Source organism: Sciurus carolinensis, chromosome 9 (assembly GCF_902686445.1).
Source record: "Sciurus carolinensis chromosome 9, mSciCar1.2, whole genome shotgun sequence".
NCBI lineage: Eukaryota > Metazoa > Chordata > Mammalia > Rodentia > Sciuridae > Sciurus > Sciurus carolinensis.
The window spans coordinates 129,324,119-129,347,552 of NC_062221.1; the positions used below are offsets into that span (position 1 = coordinate 129,324,119).

At 45.6% G+C, this 23,434-nt stretch overlaps 1 protein-coding gene across 4 annotated transcripts in view; it reads right to left on the reverse strand.

Annotated features, from left to right (window-relative positions):
* The window catches only part of Tiam1 (TIAM Rac1 associated GEF 1), a 361,212-nt gene extending 348,057 nt beyond the window's left edge, over window positions 1–13,155 (reverse strand). For 2 of the 4 annotated variants that reach the window (XM_047563441.1, XM_047563439.1), the window contains exon 1: window positions 13,005–13,154. The gene's annotated coding sequence lies outside the window, so the exon portion shown is untranslated. Of the gene's footprint in view, window positions 1–13,004 lie in introns of all 4 variants that reach the window. The other 2 variants (XM_047563443.1, XM_047563442.1) reach the window with 2 other exon arrangements.
* Window positions 13,156–23,434: the final 10,279 nt, after the last annotated feature.

Genomic DNA, 23,434 nt, shown 5'->3' on the forward strand with positions numbered 1-23,434 from the left:
TCATGTCCTGAGCTGCTTTCCTCCTCCACACTCTTCCGCCATGATGTTCCACCTCACCTCAGGCCCAGAGCAATGCAGTCAGCCATCTATGGACTGAGACCTCTGAAATCATGAGTGCCAATAAATGTTTCCCCTTCTAAAATTGTTCTGGTCAAGTCTTTTGATTACGGCAATGAAAAAGCTGAATAAAACAATCCCCTTCTCTGGAAACTCCTTCTGTGACATTAGCATTAAATATATATCCCTATCATATGTCCTTAACGTTTTTCAAACAGGCAGTATAACAGAGTGGTTGGATATAATTTTGGGTCAAATTATGGCTCAAAAACAAATCATGTTGAAATCCTGAAATCCCTCTGCCCCTACCCAGTACCTGTGAATGTGAACTTCTTTGTAAATTGACTCTTTTCAGATGCAACAAGTTAAGATGGAGTCCTAGTGACCCAGAATGGGCCCAAACCAGTGATGGGTGTCTTTATAAAAGAAAGGAAATTTGGAAACAGACTTAGAGGAGAAGAGTATCATCTGAGGGAGACGAGAATCCAAATAAGAGCATCACAAGCTGAGGAACCCCTGGAGCCATCGGAAGCTGAAAGAGGCAAGAAAAGAATTTTCCCCCCTGAGAGCCCTGGAAGGGAGTGGGCCCCACCCCTACTGTGATTTCAGACTTGAAGCCTGCAGAGTTTGAAGAGAATAAGGGGCTGTGGTCTAAAATCCCCCTGCTGTGGCACCCTGTTACAGCAGCCCTAGGAAACCAAAGCAGACATGAATTAAGTTTGCCTTGAAAATCATCAATATTCTAGTATCTTCAGGGGGGATAGGGTTGTGCATGAACCAGGAGGTGATCCTAGAGAAAAACTGAGGTTGGGAACACAATCATGATGGGAACTGTGGATACAGGACCAGTGTCTGGAGAGAAAGGGGAGGGAAGAAAGGGAGGCAGCAAGCCTTCCAAGGTCAATATATTCTGATGCCGAGGGCCCAGTTCAAACCTAGCCTGAGTGGATCCATCAATGGGGCTAATCCTTCCATTGAAATCTAATCAGAGGGGCTCCTTTGCTGCCCCCGGGGGCTTTCTCATCTTTGTTCATTCCAGAGCATCCACATATTCTTTATTCTTCCTGAGGTCCTTATTGTTGAGAGAAGCACTTTGCTATTAATCCCCATGTGTAAGTGGATTACAAAACAAGAAGATTCAACATGGCAGTCTTAAGTTTCCACTAGTTACCACCTACCCAAGGATGTACTGATGACCGTGATTTTTCTCCTTATGAAACTAATACTCATTTCACTCATTATACAATCTTTCAAAGTTAGAAAAAATTACCTGGGGTGGGGAACAAAAGAGCCACCCTTATCTCAACACTTAAAAAACACTTGAAAAATATTGCATGTGCCCAATGTAATTAAGAGAAATGGTTCAGAATGAATTTTTTTTAATAAAATAAGAGATGTTCTTAAAGAATCACCCAGAAGAGAATGAAAAACAAGCAAACAAACAAAATAAATAAACAACAAACCAACAGACAAAAACCACACCATGCTTGAGAAAAAGGAGGATAGGCACGGATAATCAAGGGCTGTCAACCATTTTAACACTGCAAGAGATCAGAGAGATTTTATTCATGTTAAGGTAGCAAAATCAAAGACAGCATCTCATAGCATCTAAGCTAATAAACTTAACTCGTGTCCTAAAAAGCTCTCCCTTTCAAAATTCCACAAAGGAACTTTTCCAAGGTGGAAAAATCATACCTTATTATTGCTTGAGAGATGTCCATTTTTTCCCCAAATTAAAGTTTCCTGGCACCCATAACACAGCAACTAAGACTACATCTTATGCTTATGGACCAGTCTCTCCAAATCCCATACCTACTGACTGCCCCAGGTATGGGACTATACCCCAGAATCTTGGAAGGACTGTCTGGCTCCATGTGAGGAAATAAAGATAAGGGCCAGGCAGGCTACAGTGCTAGTTGCTAGTTGCTAGGAGGCCCATAAATTCACTCTTCCTGACTTGGATGGGATTCAGAACTGCTGTATCACGGGCTGAGAAGACACGGATTACTGCAATTAAAATTCAGAGGCTGTCCATGAGGAATAATTCTAGCTCTTCTCACTCTAAATAAGCTACATTAACTGACCTGGGGTAAAGAAATGGGCAGTGAACTGGGATCTCTAAAATCTTTGGCACGAAAACTCTAGGATCCTAACACTAACCAGCCGCTTGGACAAATAAAGTCCATCTGGTTTTGACTCCATCTTTCAAATGAGCCAGTCATTGGGTATTCCTATTTGAAAAACTGAATTTGTAGCTATAGGCTGTCATAAGCCTTTAATGTAACTTGAATTGTTTAATAAAATTGGTGAGAATTCACAGGGCCAAGGTTGTAAAGGTTGTGGACAGACTCAACCCTGAAGTTAAACAATTAATTATGGGGGAGGGGGACAAACACAGGGTGAATAGTTTATAGTTTAGGTTTATTTTTAAATAATTGGTTTATTAAATGGCTTAGTTAAGTGAAAACCTTAGACAGTTTTAAATTCTAAATTACAATGAAATGTTAAAGTTCAATTGATATAATTGTAGAACTGAAATTATAATTTCTAATCACAGATTTCAGGATGAGATAATTACCTTAATATTCATAAAACTTTTCTAAAATGTCACAGTAGACCTGGCACGGCACTTGGAACATTTTTCTGGAAATATTTTCAGTGCTTAATAAACTGCTTAGGAGGAGCAGATTATGAATGATCACCCACAATACTGCTCCTCCATAATAGTACCCACAACAGATTTTAGGGCTAAAGACAATCCTCACATGATACAGTCTCAACAATATACTGAGGTCATTAACTGGGAAAACCTGCTGAAGCACCTGGAAGCCAACGCCTGCAAAAATTCTTACCTTCATTTTCAACAACTTTCCATCCTAAAAAAAAATACCTGATTTGTTGAATTCCAGCTAAAATAATAAACAAAAGCTGAAGCATCAAGAAAGCTCATTTGCAAATATCTAGAAAACATAAACTCCTTCCCCAGGTAAAGATATTTTTAAAAATGACCTTAAATAGAACAACATTTGCAGAGCTGGGGATGCAGCTCATTGTGAGCCTTCCCCCCACCCCCCCACTCCCCAGTTTAGTATCTGTGTCTTTTCAATGCAGGTGTCTAACTTCAGCACTATTGACTGCGGCCCAGACTATTCTGCCTGGGCGGACCTTTCTATGAATTGCAGGATGGTTAGCAGTACCCCTGGCCTCTACAACCTCCCCAGTAGTGGCAACTAAAAATGTGCCTCCAGACCTTGCCAAATGTCTCCTGGAAGCAAAATTGCCCAGAGTTAAAAACCTCTATCCCAATATAACACATACAAAAATATCGCCCAGAAAAAAAATTTAACATCTGAAAGCTGATACCCAAAGATACTTCTCTTCCGAATTATATTGCAAGTATTTCCTTCAATTAGCTTTGGTAATAACTGAGTCACTCATGGAGTTCATGGAGTTTATTTTAAATAAATGAAGTACTGCTCTTTTTTTAAGTGTAAAGTCACTGTTCTAAAACAAAATGTTTCCTGTGCTTCTCTACTGAATCTATAACTTAATTAATCATGCAAAGAGAACTGTAGAAAACAAAATATAAATCTAATATGCCACCTAAGTATAGAGTGAAAAATAATGACAGAATTAAAAACCAAGCAAACATTCTTTATTGATTTTCAGCTTTCACAAGCAAACAATATGCAAAGGACATCATCAAGAAAGTAAAATGACATCCTAGTGAATGGAGAAAATGTTTGGAAAATCATGTCTGATAAAAGACTTGTATCTAAACTTCATAAAGATAGGCTGGGATGTCAATCAGTGGTGGGATGCTTGCCCAGCATGCACAAGGCCCTGGGCTGCATTCCCAGCACCACAAAAACACCACAAAAATAAAACAAAAGACATAAAGAATTCTCACAGGGCTGGAGTTGTGGCTCAGTGGTAAAGCATTCACCTAGCATGTGCAAGGCACTGAGTTCAATTCTCAGCACAGCATGTAAATAAATAAAAATAAAGGTCCATCAAAAACTAAAAAAAAAAATTAAGGATTCTTACAACTTATTAATGAAATAACCAAAATCCAAGTGAAAAATGGGTGAAGTGTCTTAATAGACATTTATGAAAGAAAATATGCAATTACCAAATAAGGAAATGAAAAGATGCTCAACATCATTATTTATCAGAGAAATGCAAATCAAAACCCCAAGGAGGCACCACTTCTCACACAACTAGAATGTTTATAATAAGACACATAATAAGGGATGTGGGGAAAGTGAAATTCTCATATACTGCAGGTGGAAATGTAAAATGATGCCGCCATATTGGAAAGTAACCTGGCAGTTTCTCAAAAGATTAAACAGACTTAAAATAGGACTTAGCAACTCCACTCTCAGAGAGATGCCTCCCAAATTTTTAAAACCAGATATTCAAACAAATACTTCTGTACTAATTCATAGCGGCAAACTATTCACAATAGCCAAAAGGTAAAAATAACTCAAATGTCACCAACTGATAAATGGATAAACACAATGTGGTATGTCCATACAGTGCATGTTATTTGGCCACGAAAAGGAATGGATCACTGATCCATGCTAAATGAAAGAAGCCAGTCACCAAAGGCTGTGTATGTATGATTTTATTTACATGTAATGTCCAGAACAGGCAAATCTGTGGAGACAGAAAGCAGATTATTGGTTAATAGAGGCTGGGAGGAGAGGTAAAGAAGGGGCGTGACCGATGGGATACAGGGTTCCTTTGAGGGTGATGGAAATATTCGAAAATTGAGTGTGATACTTATATAACTCCATAAATATACCAAAAATCCCTGAATTCTATAATTTAAAGAGGTGAATTTCAGGGTTTGTGAATATCTAACACAGCCATTATGAAAACAAAAACAATCTATAGGCAAGGAATAGAACACTTAATCATGGTGGCAGAAACACCATGTAACAATGTTACCAGTGGGCACAGCTGACAAAAGGGGGAGTTGGGGACAAAGATAGATCAGGACCTAATGTTCTCATTTTAAAAGGGGGCACCAAAAGTCATAGGTTGATGGAACTAAAGTAAAGGTCTCTAAAAATAACACAATGATCCGAAGAGTAATGAATAGAAGAACCTGCTGTGGTTCAATGTGTCCCTCGGAAAGTTCACCATCTGGGAACTTCATCCCCACATTCATATGCTGATAGTATTTGGGGGTGGGGCTTTGGGGGGGGTGATTAGGATTACAAGTGGTCATGGGGTGAGTTTACTAAGGTATGAATGGAGGCTTTACAAGAGGAAGAGAAACCTAAACTGAAATACATTCCCGCTGTCTCACCAAGTGATGCCCTCGGCCATGTTATAATGCAGCATGGGGCCCTCACCAGGTACTGGTGCCATGCTCTTAGACTTCCCAGGCTCCAGAACAGTGAGCTACACAAACGTCTAGTCTTTATCCATTACTGAGTCTCACATATATTGTTAGAGCAACATTTTAGAGACATCAAGATAACCACTAGAAGAACTCAAATAAAAATTGAGCCAAAATGATTGTTTCTGAAGATTATAGGCCTGGGTAGGAATAAAACAGAATGGGAACAGCATACATTGTTTGTGATAAGTCCATATGTTCTATGAATTTCTTAATACTATATGGAGTTATTACTTTGCACATTGTTTTTAGAATCAAACCAAACTTGGCAGTAATTGAGTGGAAGAATCTTTATCAAAGAACAACATACACCGGGCACGGTGGCACACGCCTGCAATCCCAGCGGCTCAGGAGGCTGATGCAGGAGGATCACAAGTTCAAAGCCAGCTTCAGCAAAAGCCTAAGCACCTCAATGAGACCCTGTCTCTAAAGAATCTACAAAATAGGGCTGGGGATGTAGTTCAGTTTTTGAGTGCCCCTGAGTTCAATCCCTGGTACCCTCCCCCCAAAAAAAGAACAATATACTTTGTCAGAAGTAAATATTAATTCAATCATTACAACTGAGTGAAATTGTGATTAAGTGTATTTGAGCAAAATGACTAGCGTAGCCAGGCACGGTGGTGCACAGTTATAATTGCAGTCGAGTTTCATTATGGCAACACAACGTTCCCGCAGAAAGCATACGGGCTCTGCTGAGGTGGTGAGGCAGGGGGATGGCAAGTTCAAGGCCTGTCTGGGTATCCTGGTGAGACCCTGTCCCCGAAAAAAAATGATTTAAAAAGGGTTGAGTAAGTAGCTCAGTGATAGAGTGCTTGCCTCCCATGTGTGAGGCCCTGGCTTCCATCCCCAGTATTGGGGCAGGGGAGGAGTGACAAATCTAACAGCCAAGACTATGTCCCAAGAAGTCATCCTGAAAATGGATGTCAGCCCTTAAAGAGAAGAAGAAAGTCATGAAAATCCAGACAAGGCCAACACAAAGAAACATCACAATAGGGTCAAAACCTCCCCACAGTGAGAAAAAAACATTCAGAAGTCCTAATAACCTTGGAATGGGAGGTCATTTGGGATGGAAGCGCACTCTCCACATGCCACAGACCCAACCTGAAGGTGCTTGGGAGACCTCCGGTGAAGGCACCGCAGGCGCTCCATCAGGAAGCACCGTGTGGTTATTTAAAATGCCACAATTACAGCTGGGACACTTGGGACTCGGGATTCCAGGAAGCCAAAGTGGAGCACCTGTGAGAAAGTCAGGTGGGAGAATTAATAATTACACCAGGCAAGAGGCACAGGCGAGTGCCCCAGGGCCCTACCCAGAGGACTCAGGGGCCTGCCAGGTGGAAACAGTCGGGCAATTACCAGACCCTAAGGAGCCTTCGCTGCGCTAATAAACTTGCCCCAGAGTGATCATTTTCTGAGGACAACCTTGTGGCCTATGAGGAGACGGAGACTAACATGTTTCTTCAGTTAGTGGGGTCGGGCGCCTATCAAGTCCAAAACAAAACCCATCTGAGAAAGTCATGACAAGAATAAACCCATGGTTGTGAACCTCTGGAAACAGCCCTAAGAGTGAATGTGAAGAAGCCCAGGAGTCCCCTACTCTCCTGGACATTCCTGCCGAAATCATCATTCCCTTGGAATGCAGCCGAGTGCACCGGACCCAGCCCAGGAGATGCAGATAGATCAAAAGAAACCTTGTCCACGGGATCTGAAGAAGCCCTGGGCAGGCCAGGCCTTGGGCTACAACCTGTCCCCAAAGACCCTGGAGCCTCCAGCAGGGCAGGAAGAAAGGAAAGGCTCTGCAAGGTAGTCCCTCCTCCAGGCTCCTCAGTGGACAGGCAGACATCCGTCACCTCCAGGACCAACTCTCTGCACCCACCTTCCCAGGAAGGGCTGGAAATCCCATCCACTCCATTCTTCATCTTGACACCTCTGCAGGGAAGATTCCCAGACACCCTCATCCTGACCTCCTCCTTCCCCAGGGCTGACCTGGGGGCTCTCTGAGGCTCCTTATCACCTCTGCAGAGCAGGCCAGAGGAACCAGGAGCCGGAAGTGGACTCATCTGTGTTTACCAGGTTGGCAGCTGGAGGGAAAGTTGAAGAGAGATAGGAAAGCTCTCCACTGGAGGCGGACTTTACAAAGGCAGCTTTTTTTCTCTGTCTCTCTGCCTTTTTTTTTTTTTTTTCCTGCAAGATATCCTGTCTACCCCTTGGCCATAGAACTGGGTTTGGGGTTTTTAAGGAAAAGCGACTAACTCTCCATGACGTGATTTTCACTCCTCACCCATTCAAAGTCTGGAATAGCTCTCAGGCCCATCACACCTTTCTCCTTCATACCCCCTTAGACGTACAACGCTCAAGTGCAGTTTATAAATTGGGCACAGCAATCACTCATACTGTAGGGCTGGAAGTGTTGCTCACTGGTACAGCACTTGCAGATCATGTGTGAGGCTCTGTGCTTGATCCCCAGCACCACAAAAACAAATAAATCAAAATAACTCATCACAAAATCAAACAGTCACAACCATATACTTTAATAAAAGTTATTTAAAACGTATGCATTGTTTATTTCTGGAATTTTCCATTTAATATTTTCAGACATCAGGTAACTGAAACCATGGAAAGAAAAAACTGTGAACAAGAGGAACCCGCTGCCCTCATTCTTTGATCTTTAATAAATTGGGCAGGAACTGGAATAAATAATATAGGTGTTGAGTTTTAAAATCAAACATGCCTCCCCCTCTCTTTTCTTTCTCCTCTCCCTCATAAATCTGAAGTGCTTCCAGACAGAAAACCAAGTATTTTCCATGTCATACTTTGGTTTTGCTAGGCTCTAAAATGCTGAGATCCTCACTCCACGCCAACAGCACTAAAGTTCCCTTTGTGGGAAGACAGGTTTGCGGCTGACTCGGCCTCAAAGGACTTGGCCCATTCAAAACTGAAAAAACCACCCTCCCACAGAGTTCTACACTCCACCGTCATTTTTGTTTAACGTCCTCTGAAAGCAGACAACTGGTCAGCTTTCATATCATGCCATTATGTTTCCACCTCTGGCACTTCTGTCCGTGAACTAAGACCCCACTCCACAGCAAGGTAGCAGGATGCAAGGTCTTTGGGATCTGCCTCAGCCCAGCTGTGGGAGAAACCTCTCCAGTTAGCAAAAGAGTTCTGAGGTCTTCTAGAAAAATCTCCTACCAGCATTGGAGTCAGCTACTAGAGATTGAACCCAGGGGCACTCCACTACTGAGCTACTACCTCTCCAGCCCTTTTTATTTATTTACTTACATTTACTTATTTATTTGATTTAAGGCAGGCTCTTGCCAAGTTGCCAAGACTGGCCTTGAACTTGTGACTCTCCTTCCTCAACCTCCAGAGTCACTGGAATTAGAGGTTTGCACCACCCGCCACCACTCCGGGTCTTGTGAATTTCTTAATGAGGTCCCCAGAGACCAGAGAACAGGGAAAGTCTTGTGTGGAGGGGTGTGGAGGAAAGTGCCAGAGGTTGGGAAAGGGATGGAAAGGGAAAACTGCCTGACTATTCATATTCTGTATCCTTTTACACTAGAACACTGTTTTATTTTCGAAACACTCTGTTCCCTGCTGAGTACTGCTTTATTTCTGAGCACCTCCTTTATTTTCTTTAATTTTTTTTTTTTTTAGCTAGGTGATTTGACCTCCAATGACGATGAGAGCGAATTTTTTCTCTTTGACACAGAAGTTACAGAAAACGGAATGTTTACAGATAAAAAGCCCTGAAGTTTGGAATTAGGAAAAACAGGAAAAGTTTGCTAGGGACTCCCAGATCTGATTTTTCTGGTCCTCTATTGAGGAAAAAACAGAAAACAAGAGGAGAGAGAGATACATTCAGGCACATACCTAGTTGCTCAATTTAGAAAAGAAAATGTCTATGCATACATGACCAATCTGTACTTTATTTCTGTTTCTGCCTTCTTTGAACACTTTTTTTTTTTTTTAATCTATAAACCAAACTTCTTTGGTTGGACCATCAAAACACTTATTCTGTTTTATGGAATGAAATGCTGCTGGAGTCCAGAATTGAAAATAAAGCCAATTAATACAGTTAATCTAAGTTGTGGTATTATCCTTTGAAGATGCACACGCGCGCACACACGCACACACACACACACACACACACACACACACACTGAAATCGAGTTTTGCAAACAGGAGACCCAATGACTGGAGACAGTGAAAATAAGAATCTTTCTCAACCACAAGCCTGAGTCCATGGTGTTCTGTAATCTCACGGGTGTTTGCGCATTGTTCATAGGAACTGGATTCTCCTTCTGGCTTCTGGCCCTCCTCCCTCTGCCATTACTGATTTCTAGCCACAGCTTCCATGGGATTCCTACACTCTCACCTGTTCCACTCTCACCATTTGGGAAATCATAGGCGTGTACTGCACATCTTTTAAAGTGTTAACTTGCACCTCCCCAACACACACCTCCACCAAAATGATTCTTCTGTCAGTAAGCTCCTAGCAGAAGGGAGAGTGGAACTGTTTTCAGGCACACCTAGTAGGCTCCCAGCAAAGCCTTCACAGAATGCAGGAATTTTAGAGAAAGGAGAGCAGATCTGTGCTGCTTTTCCTTTCTGGTTTAGAGGGGGTTGGGGAAGAGAGAGCTGAAGAGGGGGAGGAGGTCTTTGTCCTAGCTCTTTGGAAGGGCATTAGAGTGTAGTGAAATTGTCAGCTAATGAGATTTCCTAACCACTCGCTTGCTTTTAAGTGTAGGCCCCCAACTGATTTGATCCCCAGACAGCAGCAGGGGGGAAAGGGGGCCTTCAACATCCCTAAGGACCAGAGAATTCCCAGCATAAGTGTAGGAAGGATAGGAATCATTTCTGGGAGTGGAATTTAAATAGGTTATCACATTTATCAATTGATACTAAGCAACAGTGCTACAGCCCAATTCCACCTCAATAGAATGGGCGGGGGGGCTACAGCAATCAGCCTCTGCCTGGGTGACTGAGGTGGGCCCAGCGGACTGCAGGGGATAGGGACCAGTTCCTGCGAGCTTCTACAATCACTGGACATTCTACAAGTTTCTCACCTGGAGTTTTCGTTTGTTTGTTTGGTTGCTTGCTTGTTTTGGCTGGCAGAGGTCTCTGAGATCCACATGTAAAGGATGTGGTATTGGACCCAGCTGAATAATTTGCCCCTTCAGGCAAACAGGAAACATTTCTTCAGTAATATCTTAGTGTGTCAACAACGTGAGCTTGTCTTTTTGAACTACTTGTCAGATTATGTGTTGTTGTTTTGGGGTCTCCCACCCTATATGAAGCTGTCTTCTCTCTTTGCCTAAAGAAAATGAGCAGTGCAGAGGTAGAACAGAGGAAACCCATGACAAATCACACTGACAACATTTTTGAAGACATTCAATGAAATCAATTCTCCCTTTCTACCTTCCCTGCTTAGTCAACAGCCTCCTCCTTAAGTTTATTTCCTCTCCATTCAAAGATAATTACTTAGCAACTTCCATGTTTACCACTCAAAGGTACAAAAGAGCCGATTCTGGCTCCCAGCGATTTAGTAAACTTTTCTGCTTCAAAACATAGTTTAAATTTCACCTTTCCAGCCAGTCTAGCCTCCCAGCCTCCAGATCTCTCTTTGTTCAAACCTCCCTACTTACTGGTCCTAATCACTCTGCAGCAGTCATTGGTTCATTAGCTACCTACTCCCAACTGGAGGGTTTTTCCTCCTCCAAGCCCTGGTCTGGGTCTCACACCTTGAGGAAGCAGGAAGAAGAAACAACTAAAACCCATGGAAATTCAAACACATAAAAAAGGAGTTACAAGTGATTAGATAAGTATAACCAAGTCAAAGGCCAAGTAAAACAAGCCCTGCTTAAGGCTGAAAACAGTGCTTGGTGCCTTCTAAAATAAAATAAAACAAAACAAAACAAAATAAAATAGGAGGTGGAAGAGTGCAGAACACAGAAAAGAGAAGACTCGGAGTCATTCTCTATAACAGATTTTCTCTAACTGAAAAGCAACGTTACTCCTGCCCTTCCTATGTGGCAGTTACTGTGCCATGCAGTTAATTCATATGGTCCTTTAATCCCCTCCCCCTGAGGATACTCATTATCCCCACTTTACAGATGCACAAACTGAGGCTCAGGGAGATTAAGTAGCTTGGCCAGGATCACCCAGCTCGTGAGTGACGCGGAGCAGGTCTAGAACTCTGGTTTGTTTGACCTCAAGCCCAGGTTCTCAACCTCTGCTCCAGCTCAAAGTGTGCGCCAAGTCAGCAAGCAAGGGAAACCCGATCCTATCCACTCCGACTCCAGGATGCCGCACAGCTGCTGCACGGAGCCGCGTGAGTACCACTGAAGTAGGCACCGATCGCACACTGTCCCCAAGGGCTCGCGCGCGTCCTTCAAAATCTGCCGACACGGAGAAAAAGGCAGAAGACCCAGAGCAGGAAGACCAGAGGATGCGACAGGAAAGGAATGAGCATGGCCAGGTCAGTGACCCGACGGCCGTCATCCTGAGGTCCCAGGACACGAGAGCCTACTGGTGTAGGGGACTTGAGGGCGCGGGGCGTGGCGGGGGCTGGGCGCGAAGTCTGCGTCTTTTCCCTGAAACACGGTCGGGAAAGGCTGGGGGAGGGGGCGTCACCTGACAGCGCGCACCAACTTCTCACTTGGAGGGGGCTCGCGGCAGCGGCCAGGGCAGGGGGAGCGCAGCACACAGCTCTCGCCCAATGGCGAGGTCTGTAAACAAAAGCGGGGCCCACGCGGGTCCCCAGCCGGGTGGCCAGCCGCGCGGTTCAGCGGCATCGGAGCAGCGGAGCTGGCTAGGGCGAGGCGGGGAAGGGATAAGACGCGGGGACCCAGCGCAGAGCCTTCGGGACCCCCGCGGCCCCGACAAGTCATTGTCTGCACACCCTCAGGATTCCACTTTAAATGTCCCCTCCCTGGCCCACCGCGGGTCCCCCACCCTGTGTGCCGGACCCCGGGCTCTCTGTCCAGTGTGCCCAGCCCCGATCGTGGCACGGATGGCCAGAACGTGCTCCCTACCAGCGTTGCCAAAAAGCCAGGCCCGTAAGTGCCCGAGTCAGGGACCGAGACACACACATAGACATAGGCACACACGCGTACGCCCTCCCCGAAGTTGATATAAAAAAATCAGCCGATAAATACACAGTGATGCCGCCGCCGCAGGTCAGCGCTGACCTCCTGCTGCCAGGAAGACCGAATGCCAACGCCTGGACACTGTCACATCCATTCGGCGCCTGGGCTCCGCTGTCTCCCGTTGCTCCTGGACGCTCCTTCGCGCTGGAAATATCTCCCCCTGCCTTCCCTCCCCAGATCACCCCACCTCCCAAGTGTATGCATACGAAAACAATACGAGTAAAGCCCGATCGGGGGGAGCTAGGACCCGCCGGGAGCCCCAGTGTGCGGGAGACTGGGGTCAGGACGTGCCCGTCACGGGCACAGCGGCTCCGGGCATCCTCACCGCCATCCCTCGGGGCGGCTCTGGTCAGTCGGCCCGCACCCGCTAGGCTCGCAGTACTCACCTGCGACGTTCCTCCCGGATCTCCGCGACCCGACCGGCCACAATGCGGGGCCGCTGGGCCCCGGGGGCTGCGGGCGCCGAAGCGTTCGCCTCGCTGCAGAGCTGCGCGCCCGACGGCGGCGGCGCTGCTCTGCCGGGCCGCGCTCCGGCCCGCTCGCGGTCTGCCAATGGGAGCTGTCAGGGCGCCTCAGCCCGCGGCCTCGGGGGCGGGGCCATAGGAGCCCGTGGGAAACCGAGTTCCGATTGGACCTCCTGACAATCGCTCCGCCTCAGTCCAGCCAATCAGAAACGGAGGATACGGGAGCGGGGCGTTCGGAGTTGGGCTGGAGAGTGACAACAGGCGCACGCTGGGTACCTGAGCTGCGTCCCTGCCCCCGGCCAGCGGTTAGAGGGATTCGGGCGTCCCGCGTTCGAGATGCCTTCCAACCAGGCTCTGGAGGCGCAATCTGGGGAGACCGTGGAAAGACTGAGGGGGCGCGGCGACCCGGGAACAGCGAGGGATCCCCTAACAAAGCAGCTTTGGGAGGGCCAAGCGGCCTCCGCCTCCTTCTGCAATAGGTCCGCGAAGCTGCCTGTCACCCTGTATAGGTGGAGGTGGCCAATGATGTGCACTGAAGGAGCTCGGGTTGGCGCGCGCGCGCGGCTCGGCATCGGTGGGATTGGTCGAAGGTAAAGGATTTTCCTGCCACCTAAGGCGGAGAGGAAGGGGGAACTGAACGGGGGAGGCGAAGAGCCAAAAAACGTTGTACCTGCGACACGTGGTCTGCTTAAGGAGGCGTGTGGCTGGCAGCAGGGGGAGAGAGAAAAATCGTAGTGCAATCCCTTCCCGAGGATGCCAGAAGATGTTAGCACTAAATAGGCTCTAGGTAGTGCACGGTGGCCTTACCTGAATCCTGGATATTCCTGCGCTCCCTGGTTTGCCTCACCTTACCCAACAGGTGAACTTGGAATAATAGTGTGAGGCTTGGGCCTCACGTTCACCTACTGGGCAGAGTATGTGGCTCTGGTCTCCTCTCTAAAATCCGGATGGTAGTTGGGGTTTACCTTTCACGAGGCTGTGAGAGGGACATAGAAACGGAGTTAGAGCCCCTAGAGAAACCTGCCCTACACTAGAACTAGAACTTCTGACTTTCCTTGGGAACCTTGGTTACCATCAACAACAAAAGCTAGGATAAAATGTGCATTACCCCCTGTCTCCATAGACGGGTTTGCCCCAGGGGGTGGGAAAGTCTGTCCCCCTACAGACTTTGTTAAAAAACAAAAGGAACCCTAAAATGAATTGCCTGGGCATTGGAGGTTAAACCTAAAACGAAAAAATAAAAATCATCCTAGAGGGCTCTCCCATCTGTTCTTACTAACTTCCCAAATCCAACCCTTCCTCCCACCTCCCAGACTACACAAAAGATGTCTCATGGTCTTTCTGCCTTAGGTCTTGCCTCCTAAAATCTGTTGTACACTTTGCAGAATGATACAACTAAACACATTTTTCCTCTTGTGCTCTCTATTCTCTTTTTCCTGTGCCCAGAAAACACCCATCCTCAGGTCCTCCCTTCACTTGACTAATTCCTAGTGATTCTTCAGATCCCAGGGGGACTGACAGTGTATCCATGCTGTTAGAGTTTGCTGAACTCCCACTGTGCAGCAAATGCTCTTGTAGACTGTAGGGAGCCTCCTCTAGCCAGGGCCCTCTGTGCCTCCCTTATGTCCTGGGTTATGGGTGCTGAAATTGTCAAGTTAACTATGTTCCTCTACCAGCACAGTACTTCCTGCAAGCCAGAACCTTATCTTCACTGCTATATCCCAGTGCCTAGCACAGTGCTTGGCACATTTTGGTTGCTCAGAAATATTTAGTCAATGAATTATAGAGGTGCTGTAATTGCAGGAAAGAGCTTTAAAGAGTTGAAGAGCTTTCAAAACTTCAGTTTAAGAAGAATGTTTAGAATAATAAATTTCAAAGTGATATGTGCACCAGGTTCCATGACAGGTATTACAGGGAGGTTTCTAAGTAGGAAGAGATTTTCCAGAAGACACCCTTCTGGAACCAGCCTTGTCTCCGCCAACACTTTGCCCAAACTTCCCAATGAGGACTCATTCCTTCATGAAGTTTTGGGTCCCAGGAGAAGGAGCAATTTCCTGACCTGTTATAAGCCACCATCTTGGAAAAGTGTGTGTGTGTGTGTGTGTGTGTGTGTGTGTATGTTTTCAAATGTATAGAATATGTAGAGGTTTTTTTCACCAATGGTGTTCCCAAGTATATTTGAGCATGATTAAAAGCACTAATTTTGGACCAAGCTAGGACTTTATTTCAGACCTCCATGCCTCAGTTTCCCCATCTATATAATTGAGATGCTTACAGAGCCCACCACGTGGGATTGGTGTGAGGATAAATTACTTATATAGCTTAACAACTATTTAAATAGCATTTATGTTATATTAAGTATTGAATAATCTAGAGGTGATTTAAAGTATGCAAAAGGATGTACATAAGTTATATGCCAATTGCAGCATTTGATAAAAGGGACTTGAGTCTCCAAAGACTTGAACATCCAGGAATCCTGGAACCATGAAACACTACAACTGGATCCTTGTCCTTATCCTTTCCCTGGAGGCTGCTGCCCTAGGGTTCTGCTGTTCAGGAAGTAACATTGTATCTGGATGGACTTCAGATGACTCCTCAGAGTTGCCTTCTGATTGCCTGCTCCTAAGAAATTAAAGTGGTTGATTTACAGAATCCTACTGTCAGTCTGACTGGTTTGAATTCAAGCTCCAGTACCTTCCAACCCAGTAACTTCGAGCAGGTTACTAATCTATCCTAAGCCTTGGAGTCTCATTTTCTAAATGGGAGGGGAGTGGGTGTTGAGAGAATTGGAAAGGTCAATACATGCACATAGCACAAACTCAAACGTTAGCTGTTGGGTTTAGCTAAGTTAGCTAGACTCTGAACTACAGTTTTATCGTCTTTTAAAATGGAACAATAACATTTCATTCAATGGTTGAAAAATCTGTATGAGGTTATGTAAGAGAACGCCTAACCCACCACCCCTAAAGGGAGACGGATACACAGGAAATCGCCATCTGGGCTCCTGCCCTCCTGTCTCTCCCTGAATCCCCGTTACATCAGTGCATTAGGACTTTGCCTCTTGGAATTGGCCCAGGGCTGACTGCAGGTAGCTTTGTTCCCACGACCCGGATCCTGCCACGGAGGTGGACAGAATTAAACTGATGCAGCCCCTGGGTACATTTTTGTGACCTCAAACCTGAAAAGCAATAGACTCTGCTGTTTCTTGTCTCTGACCCAAACAGTATGTTGCTGCCTCACACTGGTGAGAGAATGGGGCATTTTGATTAAAACAGACAAATGCCATCTGGCAGAGTAGTCTGCCATCTTGTCTCCCGAGGGCACTGTTGACATCTAGAGAGAACATGGAATTGGCGGAAAGAAAAACTCAGTAGTCGAAGGCGGAATTAAGGATTCAGGACAGGTGAACAAGCAGAAAGTACATTTCTAGTGCATGACCCCCAACTTCAATTATGGTTCAACATTCCCTTCCCCACCACTCGCTGGAAGGCCACTAAATACAGTCTCAGTAAGTCACACAAATGGTTTTCCCCAGTATGGTGACACCAAGAAAATGAGGCCACACTCGGCAGCCCTGCCTCCCCTCTGTCCCTGAGCTCAGAGACCTTGCTGGCAGATGCTCCCTAAGGGCAGGGTATTGGCCACTTTGATTCTGTTCTATTTTATAAGTGTGGGGCAATTCTGGCACATAGTAAGCACTTAAGGAATGCAGTTTTGCCTCCTGCACGCCATATAAGAAATCTGGCACTTAATCATTGTGATGATTTGGATCTGTAATGTCCCCCCAAAAGCTGAGGCAGGCTGCAGTGTACTGAGATAAGAATATTGGATCATGAGGGCTTTGACCTCCTCAGTGTATTAATCCATTATACATCAATAATTAGAATAGACTACCGAGTAGCAATTGTAGGCAGGCAGGTAGGGCGTGGCTGGAGGAAGTATATCACTGGGGCCATGACTTTGGAGACTATCTCTGCCCCGGACCCTCCCTGTTGCTCAGCTGTTTTCCTCTGCTGTGCCCTTCCACCATGATGTTCTGCCTCACCTCAGACCCAGATCAATGGAGTTGGCCAAGCATAGGCTGAGACTTCTGAAACCCTGAACCAAACAAAACTTCTCTAAGTTGTTCTTGTTAGGTGTTTTTGCCACAGCAACAAAAGCCGATGAACACAATCGTCTATGTCGTTTATTTGTGGATGCCATTTTTGGAGAAAGGGCAGGAGGCAGCATATGGAAAATCTCCCCCTCTAGCAGGGATCCACACATGGTCGAGAGGGTGGCACTAGTAGAGTTTCATCTCTGCCATGATTTGAACATGGCCTGTCTCATTTGAAACTCCTGTTGAACTTTGGTTCCAATTTAAGGTCATTTAGAGATGGTAGCGCCTTCAAGAAATGATGGGTCATGGGGCGGTGCCTTCATGAACGAATTCACGTGGCTCTCCCGGCACTGAGCTAACTTGACAGAGTTACCACTTCCCAAGACTGAACAAATTACCATCAAAGCGGGTTGTTGCACAAGAGGCCAGTCCTCAAATTTTGTGTTGTCTGCGCATTCCACTTGCTCTTCTGCCTTCCTGCCATGTTCTGGTGCAGCCCAGGGCCCTTGCTAGACATGGCTGCCCAATCTTAGATTTCTAGTCTCTAGAACCATAAGCTAAATGAACCTCTGCTCTTAGTAAATCACTTAGCCTGAGAAACTGGACTAAGATATTCTCCAGCTGAGTGTGAGCCCCTGCGGGCATGCCGTCCTCTCCTGGAGCTTACGCTCCTTATGTTCAGTAAACCTTTGCTGCAAAGCACTTATTGGTTGAGTTAGCATTTACCTGGGAACCCGTCAGAAGAGAAGGGAGGGTTGGGTTTTCCAAAGCAGGAGTTGGTCATTTTGCTCTGATACTTCCTTAATTTCTTATTCCTCACCTCCAGTAATCCCTTCCAAGAATTAGTAGAGAAAGTCCAGGCTGAACTCTAGAACAAGAAAGTTCTAGTTAGTCAAATCTTACTAGAAGGAACCTCTGTTTTTTGCTTTGCTTTTTTGTTTTACTTTTTTGAGTTTTTCCCGATCCAACTGGCCAGATCACTAACGAAAGTCAAAGCCCTACTAGTGCTCCAGACAGTGGGCTTACAGAAGGTCGATCCCAGCCAGCCATTCTCAGGACGGCTGTGCTCTGAGGTGCACCCCTCTATAGCTTTACTCTGTATTCTGAGGAACAACCAGGAGATGCCTTCAGAATCTGACCTGGCTTTGGCGTTTCACAAAGCATCCCTTTTGGTCTGCCACCACCACCAGAGAGGACTTAGATGAGAGACTTCTGTGATCACATTTATAACAGGCAATATCTGTGGAATGGCAAATATGATGGATGATGGACATGTTTCATTGCAAATGGTATACTTTTAATTTTTTTTTTTAATTACCTTGTAGGAAAGAAAAAAGAAAGACTGAAAAAGGCACAGATCTCCCATCCAAGTACTAACCAGGCCCGACCCTGCTTAGCTTCCGAGATCAGGCGCGTTCAGGGTGGTATGGCCGTAGACACAAAAAGGCACAGATCAGTACCCCAGCAGTTCCATCAGGACCTTCGAATCTACCTGGCTGCTAAGCTGCCATATTGGTTCTGGCTCTGTATGCTTTCCTTCTCCTTCCCCCATATCCAGGACCAGGTCATGGGTGTGTGTGGCCTGTGTGGTCCCGTAGGGTTGCAAGCTCAGAAGGGCCACATACTTGGTTTAATGCTCTACTGTGGCTTGAAAAATCTTAATTTTTTATTTTTTATATTTTTTTGCAGTACTGGGGAATGAACTGAGGGGTGTGCTACCACAGAGTTGCATCCTCAGCCCTTTTTATTTTTTGTTTTGAGACAGGTTCTCCCCAAGTTGCCAAGGCTTGCCCCAAACTTGTGATCTTCCTGCCTCAGCTTCCCAAGCCCAGCTGGGGTTACAGGCATGGGATTACACCTAGCTGGAAATCTTAACTTTTGAACAGAAGGACCTGCATTTTCATTTTTGCCTGGGCTCCACAAATTATGTAGCCTATCCTGCCCACATCCTTTCCAGTCCAAGTATCTATCTTGCCCTTGACTTTCCTGACATCAAGTTTATACCTTTCGCACAATTATTGTTTATTTTGTACAATATGAAATTGTATGTTTCTTCTCAATGTATTGCGGCAGCACTCAATATATGACAAGAGGTTCAACATAAATTATCACTTGTTCTTTACATGCCAGAATTGAGGCAAACCCAGGGATTATATGGAGATATGTCCTTGAATACTTGCAAATCCAGTGCAGCAATGAATATATAAGGGGAGATAGGGGGATCTTCTCACTAGAGATTTATAAGAAGATAAGCAAGGACAACCCAGGGACTATGGAGACTCAAGAAAAGTGCAAGCTTTCCCATCCAGTAAAGATGGTTCATCCATGTGTCAACTTGCCTGGGCCACAGAGTGAGCAGACATTTGTCAAACATTCTTCTGGGCGTGTCAGTGTGGTCTTAGATGAGTGGATATTTTGCATTGGTAGACTGAAGAAACTACAGACTACCCTCCCTAATTTGGGTAAGCCTCACTCAACCAGTTGAAGATCTGAATGGAACAACAACTCTCAGTCTGTGAGTCTCAGGAAACTGCTGCTGCCCACCAGTCTTGGAGCTGGGAAGTCAGTCTTCTTTGTTTTCCTAATATCCAACTTGAACTACAGCATTGGCTCTTCTTGAGTTTTGAGCATGCCAACTTTCAGACTGGAACTTGCTCCCATCAGTTCTCCTGGTTCTCAGGTCTTTCAACTGAAACTAGAACAACACCATCGTCTGCTCTGGTCACCAGCTTGTCAACTGCAGATCTTGGGAGTTTTCATCCTCTACAATCACCTGAGTCAGTTCCTCATCCTTAATCTTCCCCGTTGGTTCTCTTTCTCTGGGGAAACCTAGCACATCCCAGCAGTTTTCCAAGAGCCGTTAAGTGTTGCTGTTCAGTCTTGCTACTCCAGACATGGTCTGAGGACCAGCAGACACATTTCTGGTGTCAGAAATGCTCGGTCTCAGGCCCCATCCAGCCATACTGAATCTGAACCTACATTTCAACAAGATCCCAGCTGATTCATCTGCATATCAAAACTGAGAGGCAGGCTGCCCCTCTTTGAAATGCAAAACCACCTGGAAGAATAACAATATTAAAAATCCAGGCATACAGACAGGGTGTAGCTCAGTGGCAGAGTCCTATGCTTCAGGCTCTGGGTGCTGTCCCCAGGGCCAAAAATAGATTAATTAACTTAATAAAATAAATGAATGCTTGGTAATAGGATGAGTTTAAGCCAAGGCTTTCTTACCTGGGGACAGACATTGAAAGTGGATGAAAGAGGACCCAGAAAAGGAATGAAGAGACCAAGGAATTTTCTGAACCTTCAGTTATGGAGAAAAGACCCAGGTACACTTCGCATATCCGGTGAATACCAACAGAGTCAAGGTCAGAGAGGCGGGCCAGTGAATCAGGCCACTTCAGCCTCAAGTAGCATAGCACGCCTTCTCTTTGTAATTTGCTTTATTGCACTTTATTTTCTGTGTTCTCCCTGGAGTGGCAGTTTGTGGAGAATCTCTCCCACTTGGCTGCAAACAGGCCCTGAGCACTAGCAACACTTCTGCAGAATTGGCAAGACCGTACTGTGGAATATTTCGGAAACTTCAAGGCAAAGGGACAAACAAAAAACCCCCCCCTCCAAAAAAAAAATACAAAAAAAAACCAAAAAAAACAAAAAAAAAAACCTCCACATGTATTTAAAAAAAAAAAAGAACTAAGGATCAATTACTGGGACTGCATCCAGGGGTCTCCAAAAGAAAACTGATTTGATTTGCTTTTCCCTCTGCCTGCTCACTCCAGCCTGGTTATTAATTTACCCAATGAAAGTTCCTCTTGCAACAAGTTGTGACTGTGCGATCTGGTGGGCTTCTGAGATGATCATCTTGGCCCGATGAGATTCTCTGCCCTTGTAGAGGACAGAGTGTTCGTCAGTCCTGCTGACCCAGCAAGGTGATGGCAAGACCAGGCTTCCTTCTTTCCCACGTCCTCCAGCACCTGGGCCAGGCAGGGCCCGGGAACATGCCGGCACACGTGCTGCCGCTCCACCTGCCTGACGCCACATGATTAGTACTATCTACTCTGTACAAGTGTCATCTCTCTCCCGTCCAAGACAATAGCCTGGGAGAGACTGGAATGTGGCCATGCTGCCTCAGCGTGACACTGGATAAACTTGCACAGGCTCTCCCGAGGAAGACAAATTGGTGCAAAGAAGCCGAAGTAATCAGCTTCTCCTCTTGGGATAGGGTGACAGCCCCATTTTCTGTTGTTCCTTATGGAGTTATTGCCCCTATGCACAAAAAGCCTAGAGAGGAGTACAGGAAAGGACATTAGCTGTGACTCTGCAGAGACTCCCCGGAGCAAAGCCCTTCTGTCCCTTACCCACTGTGTGACCTTGGGCAAGTTACTTAACCGCTCTGTGCTCCATGGCCCTCATCTGTAAAATGAGGTTTACAACAGTGTCCTTCTTATAGGGATGTTAGGGGGATTGAACAGGTTGATGCAGTGAAGAGCTTGGAACAGGATCTAGCCCATCTTAGTGACAGTGTGGATCCCAGATTCATCTACAAAATGCCAGAATCACTTCTGACCTCTCTGATTTCCCAAAGTCAAACCCCTCCCTATCTATCCCTAAAAAGCCCTGGAATATGTCTCCCTCCAAGTTCTCCACCAGGGTGATCCTGCTCATCCTTCAAGACCAGCAAGACCATCCCCTCTGGAGATCCTTCCTCTTCCTGCCTGGCTACTAATCACCTATGACATGAGAAGTATGGTATTATGCAGTGGCTAATCCAATTTTTCATAAAATAGTCACATCAGAAACATCAAATATTAGCATATCAAAATATGTATCAAAATATGCTCCATGCCATCCATTGAAAAGTTGAAGAGATTAAGTCACTTGCCCAGACTCGTTCTCCAAGACCAGGTCTCTGATTTGTTGTTTTCTAGCTCCTTCTTCCCCAGCTCCCAGACTGAATCTGTTATCTCTGGGGGGTGTCCAGCTGGATTCCAGGACCTTGGTGTTCTGAACAAAGAATGGATCAAGACACACGCCAGGAACTGGCAAAGTACAAAGGTCAAGGTGAGAGCGGCACTCCCCAAGGTAGAGCCCCGTGAGACGGAGGCCGAGGCCTCAATGTCTGGAAGCTAGTGGCTTAGGTGCTGCACTGTGGGGCACTCTCGTCCCTCACCCCCTTGCTTCCATTGGTTACCTTATAATACCTGATTAGAATACTGCCCACTTAGGGCTGGGGAGATAGCTCAGTTGGTAGAGAGCTTGCCTTATAAGCACAAGGCCCTGAGTTCAATCCCCAGCACTGCAAAAAAAAAAAAAAAAAAAAAAAATACTGCCCACTTTACCCCCACTGGTCATTTTAAAATATCGAATCTGTGGTAGGAGTTGTCATGATGATCAGTCCTTGGTGACAGGAGTTGCCCTGGTAATGGAACTTATCATAAACAGGGACATGACTTGTCTCCCTGCCCTGTTCTCCAGCAACATCTTTCTTACACCTGCCTCCGCCATCTTGGTATCCCCAAATTCCTAACTAACAAATCCATCCCCTCATGTTCAGACCTGGCCCACGACGCAGCCCATGACACTTAGAGACTGTGTTCAAGGGACCTGGACATTCTCACTGCTGTGAGATACCTCCTCCATGATGCTCCTGACTCCATCTTCATGTTACCACCACCCAGCCCCATTCCTACCAAGAAGTAGATCAATCCATTTTAGAGAAATAAAATGTGCCATGGAGTGTATGTATGCAAGACTCTCAGAAAGAAGGCCTGCGGTGTTTCTTAATTTATTTGTTAAATCTTTGAACAATATTGTACATGTCTGTGGCATACACTGTGATATTTTAATACATGTATAAAACATCTCATGAGATCAAAATTATTTCTTTGTATCAGAAACATTCAAAATTCTATTAGCTATTTTGAAATGCACAGCTCTTACCAGCCATGGTTTTATTGCTGTGCTATGGGATCTTGGAAGTTATTCTTGTTTTCACCTGCAACCTGTACCTAGTCATCCTCTCCTCTCCACCCCTCCCAGCCTCCGATAACCACTCTTATACTCACAGCTTCTACGGAATCCTTGCTTTTAGCTTCCACGTGTGAGAACATGCAGCACTTGTGCCTGACTTATTTCACTTAATGCCATGTTCCCTAGTTCTATCCATATTACTGTATGTAACACGATTTTATCCTTTTGTTTTGGCTGAATAATATTCCACTGTGTGACACATCATGTTTTCATCATCCGTTCA